Raw genomic sequence first — 9,939 nt, forward strand, 5'->3', positions numbered from 1 at the left:
CCCCTCTGCTTCAGGAGAACTGACCACTTCTTCTTTTCTTTTCTGAAACATCTATATGGTACTTTGTGTTTTCTTCCTATTATACTTTTTATCTTTAAAATTCTGCTTCAAGAAGGGAGCAAAATGGTGCCACAATGGCAACACAGATGGCATCATAATTGACACTAAGGTCAGCCAATCAGTGTTATGCAAAGGTACCCATGCTGCTCAGCCTGGAGAAGAGTATGCCTGAACTGTGCTAATTATGGTTCCACAGCAGATTTTGAGATGCACTGATATACATCTGAAAACACCCTTGTACAGTATCATAATCCCATCCAAGTGTACTCTGAAACTGGGCCACAGAGAACAAGCTCAGGCCCTGGTGAAAAAAGCCTTTTGGGAAAGACCTCTCAACTGTCTGCCAGCAGTAGACTGGTTTGACAAGCAATATTGGGTGGGGGGGGGGGGATCTCAGCTTCTGGATCAGGATGGTGGCTTTGGTCTGAGAGGGAAAAGGATGGCTGCAGATGAAGAAGAGAAATCTGAGAAAGGGGCTCTGTTCTTGCTCCCCACCCTACTTGACTCCCTCTGGACCTGTTGCTGTAGGGGTGTCCTTCTAGTGGGCACATCCATTGAGGACAGCAGGACTCTTTAAGGTCCCTGGAATTTCCTTTCTGGGGGTGAGTGCACAGAAGTGAACCCCCATGGATATGAAGAGCCGACTCTACTAGGCACCTGAGATGCAATGATATCCTCCCAATGCAAATAATGCCTTCAGAGGAAAGATTCCACAACAGAGCATGGCAGGAAAGGTTAATATTTTTTGTGTGACTGTTATGAGCCCGATAGTTATCATTCTCACACTTGCTCTCTCACCTATGTGATCTGCATTTTGTAACAACTGTATGTTAAATGCAGTATTATATTCCACCCCAGAGACCCTTTCACACTACACAATTATGGAACTATGATTCCACTTCAACTGCCAAAGTACTATCCTATGGAATCTAGGGATTTAGTTTTCTTCTTGTGTGCCTTGTACTCATTTCTGACTGTTTCAAAATGGTTCCAATTGAGTTCTTGTTTAAATATGATAATGTGCTCAATGGCACACTGATATTATAACTTACTGTAGTGTTGTGTTCATTTTGAAATCTATTTTAGGTCTCTATACTTAGAAACAAGGTGAGATATAAATTAAACAATTACTGTTACTATACTATTACTAAAAAGTTACAAGTAGTCTGGATGCTTTAGAAGATTCTTCAGACTGTCAGATTAAACAAAAGTAAGAAAGGTAAGGGGAAAGTGCTTGAGAATGCAGTATGGGATAATGCTATGACTTCTGAAATGTAGACATCTTCAGAATTATTATAGTTTTTTCTTTCATAATACATGAGGCTGCATATAGTGGATAGGATCATGGTTATATGTGAGTAAGCGGTACATCTTACAAGGTTCTGTTGGTATCTCAGTAACTGATACTTGGAATGTAGAGCAGCAATAAATCCACTAGTAGGGACCATTTGCAAGCATGAAGTCCCAGATATACTTCTCAAATCCCAGTAGCAGCATATGACAGGACAAATTTCTTTCACCTACTTATTTTCAACTTGCCTCTCTCCCAATATGGAACCAAGGCTATTTTAGGTTCTCTTAGGATGAGTATAGTAGGCAGCTGTTTATATAAAGATGTATAAGCAGCAATGGAACCATTGGCAAACTGCTTACTGTCCTATCTGCCCAAGGGGCTTTTATACTATCTCAGGATCCTCCCATCTGTTCATCTCCACCTATCAGGAATAACTGTTCATTGGTCTTCTGTTGTCAGCCAATTAAATAAGACTCATAACAGTGGAACCAAAGGAAAGGCTTTCCACAAAGAGCCTGGGAAGGCTCATATACAAAGCAGCTTGTCAGATATATAAATACAGGTTGAGTATCCCAAATTAGCCAAAGTGCTTGGGACCAGAAGCTTTTCAGAGTCAGGATTTTTTTTCCCAGTTTTGGAATACACAAGTAACACAGTACATCGTATTTGAGTGGCAAGGCTGGAGAGAAGCACGAGGATCTATGAAATGACAAGATGTATGGATTTGTGCCAAGCACTATGCTTGGATTTCTGCCATTTCACAGTTCCTCAGCCTCTCTCCAGCGTCACATCTTTTTGCCTCCAGCCAACTGCTTCCACCTTCAAGGAGGCAGCTGTGGCACTATCCTGCTTGTCCATCTCTCTCCAGCCTTGTGTCTCTCCCTAGCCTCGCACCTCAATTTATTAAAATGTTATTATACATGGGAGCCAGCAGAAAGATTAATGTGCACTGAAACTGATGCATAGCAGGATTGATGCACATTACTACTTGCATTGTGTACACTCCCTCGGAGTGTAGTGGAATTTCCCTCCTTGGAGATCTTTCAACAGAGGCTGGATGGCCATGTGTCAGGGATGCTTTGATTTGGATTTCCTGCATGGCAGGCAGTTGGACTGGATGGCCCTTGCGGTCTCTTCCAACTCTATTATTTTATGATTGTATGAGAGACAAAGCTGGAGAGAGACTGAGGATCTGAGTGATGAATCAGTAAGAGTGCTGCAGCCACCATCTTGAAGGCAGAGCAAAAAGTTTGTTTTTTTGGCAGATATGGGATTTTTGAAATAGAGTTCTCAACCTGTACAGCTATATACAACACATTCATGATACAGATTAAATGGTAGACTTAAGTGTTTATGTTTCAGGCATTAATTAATCTATTCGGAGCTTTGAATGTTGTTTCCCACTACTTTCACATATTTGTCTGTTGGGAACATGGGAGAAGGCCTTCTCAGTGGCCGCTCCAAAATTTTCAAACTCCTTCCCTGGGAGGCCAGGATGACTCCCTTCTTGCTGTCCTTTCCTAAATAAAAACTTTTTTTAATATGACAGGATTTCAAGAATTGACTGCAAAAGGCTTTTACAGTGGGTTCCTTTTATCCTCTGGGGTTTGGCTCTAGGACCCCCTGGGGATAGCAAAATCAGTGGATGCTCAAGTCCCAATAAATATAGTGGCATAGCAAAATGGTGTCCCCTATATAAAATGGCAAAATCAAGGTTTGCTACTTGGAATTTATAGTTTTTTAAATATTTTTAAGCCATGGATGCTTGAATCCATGGATAAAAAAAATCCGTGGATAAGGAGGGCCAACTGTAATAGTATGCTCATAGAATAGAATAGAATCATAGAGTTGGAAGAGACCGCAAGGGCCATCCAGTCCAACCCCCTGCCATGCAGGAAATCCAGATCAAAGCATCGTCGACAGATGGCCATCCAGCCTCTGTTTGAAGACCTCCAAGGAGGGAGACTCCACTACACTCCGAGGAAGTGTGTTCCACTGTGGAACAGCCCTTACTGTCAGGAAATTCCTCCTAATGTTGAGGTGGAATCTCTTTTCCTGTAGCTTGCATCCATTGCTCCGGGTCCTAGTCTCTGGAGCAGCAGAAAACAAGTTTGCTCCCTCCTCAATATGACATCCCTTCAAGTATTTAAATAGGGCTATCATATCACCTCTTAACCTTCTCTTCTCCAGGCTAAACATCCCCAGCTCCCTGAGTCGTTCCTCATAGGGCAAGGTTTCCAGACCTTTCACCATTTTAGTCGCCCTCCTTTGGACACGCTCCAGTTCTATTAATTCTTTTATCCTTTTAATGGATTTGTTTTTTGTGACTTTATTTCTATAGACAGTTGAATTGCAGTTTACCAAAATGTTCTATGTTTTTACTTAGATTGTGTGTATGAACTTTTATTTTATTTATTTTTTTCATTTTTGTAAGCTACCTTGAACCCTTGTTTTGGGGAAATGGTAGAATATAAGTGAAACAACCAACAACAACAACAACAACGCCATGGATATCCAAGTGATTAATCTGAGGTGTATGTAAGAGGAGTCTATCACTCTACAACAAGATTAATAAGTTTTTGATGAAATATTTATATCCATATTGTTATACAGTATGCAGAACTGACTTTCTTAACACCATTCTCAGATGCCTGCAACCTAGGATGTGAACTCAGTTTCTATGTATAGTAGTTCTATGCTATAAAACTAGGTCATGCTCTAGATTTCTAGAAAAAATGCCTCTCCATCTTTACAAAGTTCAGTCCAATGTCTTGCAAAAGACTAATAAGGTTCCCTTGAGAGATCTATGAAGCCTGCAATTCAGTATTAAGAAAGAAAGCTCACTGGGAAAGACTAGTCATTAAAGTTTTCAGACTAGATTCTCCAATTACGCCTTCCAGAGGCATACCTGATGCTCACTAACTTCACTGACTTCTTATGATTCTAAGATCACTGCAACAACTTCTGAACAGTAACATGCCAATGTAATATGCTTTTGGTACGCCAGCCTCCTGTACCAACAGTAGTTCCCCTGTCCTCTCTCTTGATATAGCAATTACCAGTGTGACCTTTAGCTACTCACCACAAGCCAGCCCTTAAGCTATAAAGGTAGAGAGGGTTTTAAGTATATGGGTTATGTCTGCTTCCTCTTTCAGCCTGAATAAAGAAAGTTTTGGTTACTCTTTTTTCCTCATAATTAAACACAGGTATAAATCAATCTGAAAATGGACTGAACCTTTTAGTATGCCTACCTTTCCTACATCTCAGTCTTATTCCTGTATGCCAACAGGAGCAACTGCTCTGACAGCTTGTCCTTATCACAACAGCAGTTGCTTTTATTTATTATTCCAAGTTGTCAGAGATACTGTAATGATTTGCATTCATGAATTAGATATATTCTGACACTGATTGGTAGATGGGAAAGAACCACAGAAGGAGTCGATTTCAACAAGGAATAAACTCCAAGTCTTGAGCTTTGTACTTAGGAATGCATTCTGCTCCCACTTCAGAATGTCCAATGTCTATTCTTCTCTTATATAATTCATGGAAAAAGCAGTAGGAGTCTCAACACCAATGTGTTATACTACAATCCCCATTATCCCTAACCTACTTTGACTATCCATTAAGGGAAATGTAGTAAGACACATCTAGAAGGTGCCAGCATGGGGAAGGTCACTTGAGGAAACACACAAAACTCTGCATTGGAATTACTGAGCTGGGGTGCATCTACACTGTAATAACAATGCAGTTTGACACATCTAAGTGTTGCAGCTCCATCCTATGGAATCCTGGGGTTTATAGTTTTGCAAGGTTTTAACCTTCTCTGCCAGAGTGCTGGCACAAAACTAAAAATTCCAGGATTCTGTATGATGGAACTGTGGCAGTTAAAGTGGTGCCAAACTGCATTAAAGTGTAAATGCACTCTTGGAAACAAACTACTAACTGAAAACTTAAAAGTAAGCAGTAAAAGAAAAAATCTTGTGTTCTAAAGCTAGTAGAGCAGCTTATCTACCTAACAGATAATGTTAGGAGTGCACACAATGTTAGAGTGGGAACTGTGAGGGTGCCTACTTTCATAATGCAATGGAAATTTTTGTAATGGGAAGAAAAGAATGAAATGGAATACAAAAACTTGAAATTACAAAACCATGGATCTGTTAAGGAGGTATCCTTTCTACTGGCACAATTCTTCTTTAGACCACTGAGCTTTACACAACAGACATGGCCACTTTCACCAACAGATGCCAGACCAATAAATACTTACTCTACTTTGTGAGTCTTTTTTATAGCTCAATAAGAAAGGATGCTCTAAAGGCCAGTTCCAATCACAAATAGCCTCATCTCTCCATCTCAGTGAAAAAGCTGCAAGAGGACCCATTGCTAAGAAAGTGCTGCAATATTAAAAACACTGGCTAGATACAGTAGTATGAACCCAACTGCTAAGGGCAAGCATTTCAGTGCCACTACATAAACTAAGAGACAGAGTAGAAGTAGAAGCCTTCTGGATGCCTGACACATATCTTGGGTCCTTTTCACAAGACAGCTACCTTGTAGGGTAGGCTCTATTCTTCTTCTGTATGAAGAAGTCTGAACTCCGATTTGTTTGTGAAACTTGAAAAGTAAAAGGGAAAAAGTGAACTGCACTTAGGTCCCAGCTATGCGAATTCACTCTTCCTGGCTTATTTTTGTATGCCATACTGTAATCCCTGTTCTTCAAATAGTAAGTATACAGTTTTAAATGCATTTAAATACAGGTTTGTACTCTTAAAAATAGTAAGGATAGAATGATAATAAAGCACACATGAAACTCTAATGTTGTTTTTTTTTTGGGTTGGATTTTTTGGGGGGGGAGTTACAGTTGTCAGGATAAATTCAAAGAAAAGGAACCACAGTTCTCCTAGAACTTGTACATGTTTTTATCAGTATTGTTCTGTCCACTCACTCCGAAAAACACATACATTTCGTTTTCAAAAATGTTGATAGGTTACATTCTGTTTACACATTTTGGAAGCAAAGACCCTTAAAATATTTTTTCCAGCATCCCAGGCCACCATTCAGTCCAGATTTGCATAGACAAAGGTTGGTAAATCTCCCACATAAATCCTTAGATCTTTAATAATGCTTAAGGCTGGTGTTTGACTAGGGTTTTCCTCTTAAAGAAGCCCCTTGTTTTATTAACAAGTGTTAAATATCATTTTAAAATAATAATAATGATAATGATAATAACACGAGCCTATTGTAAACAACCTTTACCACTCAATCCCTTTCTCAACAGATCCTTGCAAACCAATAAAGGCCATCCCACTCTAAAAAGTTGCTCAAGGGAAGAAAACATCCACTGCTCCAGATCTATTTTAAAGATGACCACAAAAGCAGGCGAGAAGGAGCAGCTGCACCAGAAGAGGCAAACTTTGTTTACTCAGAGCAAACCCATCCATGGCTCCTCCAAGCAGAGACAGCTCTCATGAGCCAAGGATGCTACACAACTCTGGATGCTTTGAATGACTTCTGAATAGCTGAGCTTGGAATACACCCAGGCTTGGAAATAAGGCCTCTTTTCCCTTTGCCCACCTCACCCCCCCCCATTTCCATCAAAAAGAAACCAAAATTTTTATTTGTAGTTATTATTATTATTATTATTGTTGTTTTATTTTGATTTTGCAATGTGTGTGTGTGTATGGCAACAAGGACAGCCACCACAAAATAACACACAATTAAAACCCTCCTTCCCTTTATCCCCACCAATCCAAAAACTAAATATACAAATTAACAGCATAACAAGAACATTAAAATCTTTAAAATGTATAAAATCTATAAAACCGTTTAAACCATTTATGACAGGGCTTCCTGGGGCATAAAAAGGGCAATCCAAATGCCTCAAGTTGGAGAGAGGCTCCTAAGGGAGAGAGGTCCTCCCTCAGAAAAGCATCCTCTCCAGCTTCCCTGCTTCAAAGCCTTTCCCAATTTACCACACACACAAAGTTACACAGCCTCTGAGGTGCTCCAAGGATTTCTCCCTCTGCAACTGTAACCCAGTACAAAAAAAAGAAAGAAAGAAAAGGGAAAGGAGGGACCTTCTGGAAAGAGAAGAGAAGGGCACTTTTTGCTTTGGGGGGCCGAGTCTGTCCCCAGCTGGGAGGCTGCTTGGCTCCCTCTGAGGATGCTGAAAGAAGGGGGAAAGAAGAAGGAGGGAAAGGCACAGGGCAACAAAGAGGCTCAAAAGTCTCCAGGCTGGAGAGAGTTCCAGGCCGGAGGAACTCACCCAAAGTCAGAGGCAGGAGTGGAGCTCTTTTGGGGGGAAGAATCAAGGGGCTCTGAGGGGAGAGAAGGGAGCTCTGGGGCAGCCTCAAGAAGAGCAGCAGCAGGAAGGAGTGGGGCTCCCAGCAGCCAGAGCCTCCAGAAGGGAGCAGGCTTTGGGGTGGGTGAGTGAACTCTCCCAAGAAGCCTCTTCTTTTGGGCTGGCGCCGCCGGAGCCTCCCTTTCCTCCCTTTTTGGGAGGAAGAGGAGGAGGGAAAGGAGGAGCCGGGGCTGGGCTGAGAGAGGAGGAGGAGGAGGGGGCCGAGAAGAAGAAGGCCTCCAAGTCCCCACAGACTGAGACACAAGCCCCCTTGCTTTCTTTTCCTCCCCAGAAGGAGCCCCGAGTTTGTGGGGAGCAGCTTCCCACTTGGGCACCTGAAGGAGGGAAAAGGAGGGAAGGAAGACCTTGGTTTTGAGAAAAGGTGGCCTGGAAAAACGCCTCCTTTTCCCCCTTCTTTTCCTCCTCCTCCTCCTCCTTCTCCCAAACCTGAGAGAAACAGAAGAGGGGAAAGTGGGAGCTGGCAAAGTTTGGGGAGAAGAAAGAAGAAGGGAAGGCCTCCTTCTCTTCTCCATCCCTCTTTTTGGCTTCTGGGAGGTGGAGGTCCTTAAGTAAGGTGAGATGTCCTCACCGCAAAATGGAGGGCATTCTTGAAAAAAATGGAGGACCTGGCCAAAGAAAAGTGGCCAAGACTCAGAAGGGATGGAAAGCCAAAGGCATCCATGGTCGGCATCTCTGGGGGGGGGGGTTGTAGGTTTTGGGGGCTACATGGCTATGTTCCAGAGAAGTTTTCGGCAGCACCTGTGGCTGGCATCTTCAGAGAATGCTGGCCTGGAAGTGAGTGGGGCGTGTGTGTGTGTGTGTGTGTACACACACACACACACACACACACACACACATACAAGGGTCACCCAGTGTGTGTGTGTGTATAACCCACTCACTTCCAGGCCAGCATTATCTGAAGACAGCAGCCACAGATGCTAGCGAAACGTCAGGAATAAACTCTTCCAGAACGTGGCCACATAGCCCAAAAAACTCACAAAAAAGCTACACACAAAGATGTTTACGTAGGACTTTAGCACACAGGCACAACTGGAAGTATAAACAAAGATTATCCCGTGAAAATCACATTCGCAATTAAGATTTTCACATGACATTGCTATTAAATGGCCATTATACTGGGAATATCACACAATTTTAAGAAAGCTTTTCACATGATGTCACATTAAAAAGTGATTAAAGTGGCACTGACCTGTGAACAACCAGGCAATAAACAGCACAAATCATATTGACAGGAAAAAATGCTTTCTTGCTGTTTATTGCCTGGTTACTCCCAGGTTATTCCAGGGATAATGGCTCTTTTGTCGTGCTGTATCTGAAAATCTTAATTGCCATTTAATATTACAGTAATTGTGTAATTTTCACAGGATAACCCTCATTTAAACTTCCAGTTTTCCTCCAAGTGATAAAGTCCATTAAATTTTAAATCCAGGCTCCTTGTTGTTTTGTGCCTTTGAGTCGTTCCCAATCTACGGCGACCCTAAGGTGAATGTCTCCTGGGGTTTTTTTGGCAAGGTTTGTTCAGATGTTTGCCTTCTTCCCTTGAGGCTGAGAGGGTGTGACTTCCCCAAGGTCACCCAGTGGGTTTCATGGCTAAGTGGATAATCAAACGCTGTCTCCAGAGTCAAAGACTGCATCCATACTGCAGAGCTAACCTGGTTTGACACCACTTTTACTGCCGTGGAATTCTAGGAACTGCAGTTTGTTGTGGCACCACAGCTGCAATAAATTTTGTACTTATTTTTATGTAGCCATGGAGAAGGCCATTGCAAGTACAGTCAGCCCTCCACATTTGGCTTTTGTGGATTTGATTATTCACAGATTTGGCTGATATGTTTTCTCTAGGAATCTCTAGGTTCCTCCAGTGGAACTCTGTGGTCAACTTCTGCCAAAGGTCATGTTGGAGGATCTAAAGATTCATAGAGAGAACACTTCCCTAAGTATTGTTAGGTTAGCCAATGCAATTCCATGGTCAACCTCTAGCAAATGTTGACCAGAGAGTTGCCCTGGAGGACCTAAGGATTCCTAGAAAGGTGATCTGTCAGGTAAAAAAAACGTTTTTTAGTTATGTTTTTTCCACTTTCACAGGGGTCCTCAACCCAGTTTATGTGGAGGGTCTACTCTGTGTGTGTGTGTGCAGGATGTGGTGGTTTTGTGCTTAAGATGCCAGTTCTGATGAGCTGAAGATCAGAAGGTTGACAGTTTGAGGCCCAAGTGCTGCATGATGGGG

General features: G+C 42.1%; 1 protein-coding gene across 2 annotated transcripts in view; it reads right to left on the bottom strand.

Annotated features, from left to right (window-relative positions):
- The window catches only part of BOC (BOC cell adhesion associated, oncogene regulated), an 84,541-nt gene extending 76,722 nt beyond the window's left edge, over positions 1-7,819 (bottom strand). For both annotated transcript variants that reach the window (XM_042456721.1, XM_042456720.1), the window contains exon 1: positions 7,617-7,819. The gene's annotated coding sequence lies outside the window, so the exon portion shown is untranslated. The remainder of the gene's footprint in view (positions 1-7,616) is intronic.
- Positions 7,820-9,939: the final 2,120 nt, after the last annotated feature.

The sequence above is a fragment of the Sceloporus undulatus genome, chromosome 3, assembly GCF_019175285.1.
Source record: "Sceloporus undulatus isolate JIND9_A2432 ecotype Alabama chromosome 3, SceUnd_v1.1, whole genome shotgun sequence".
Lineage (NCBI taxonomy): Eukaryota > Metazoa > Chordata > Lepidosauria > Squamata > Phrynosomatidae > Sceloporus > Sceloporus undulatus.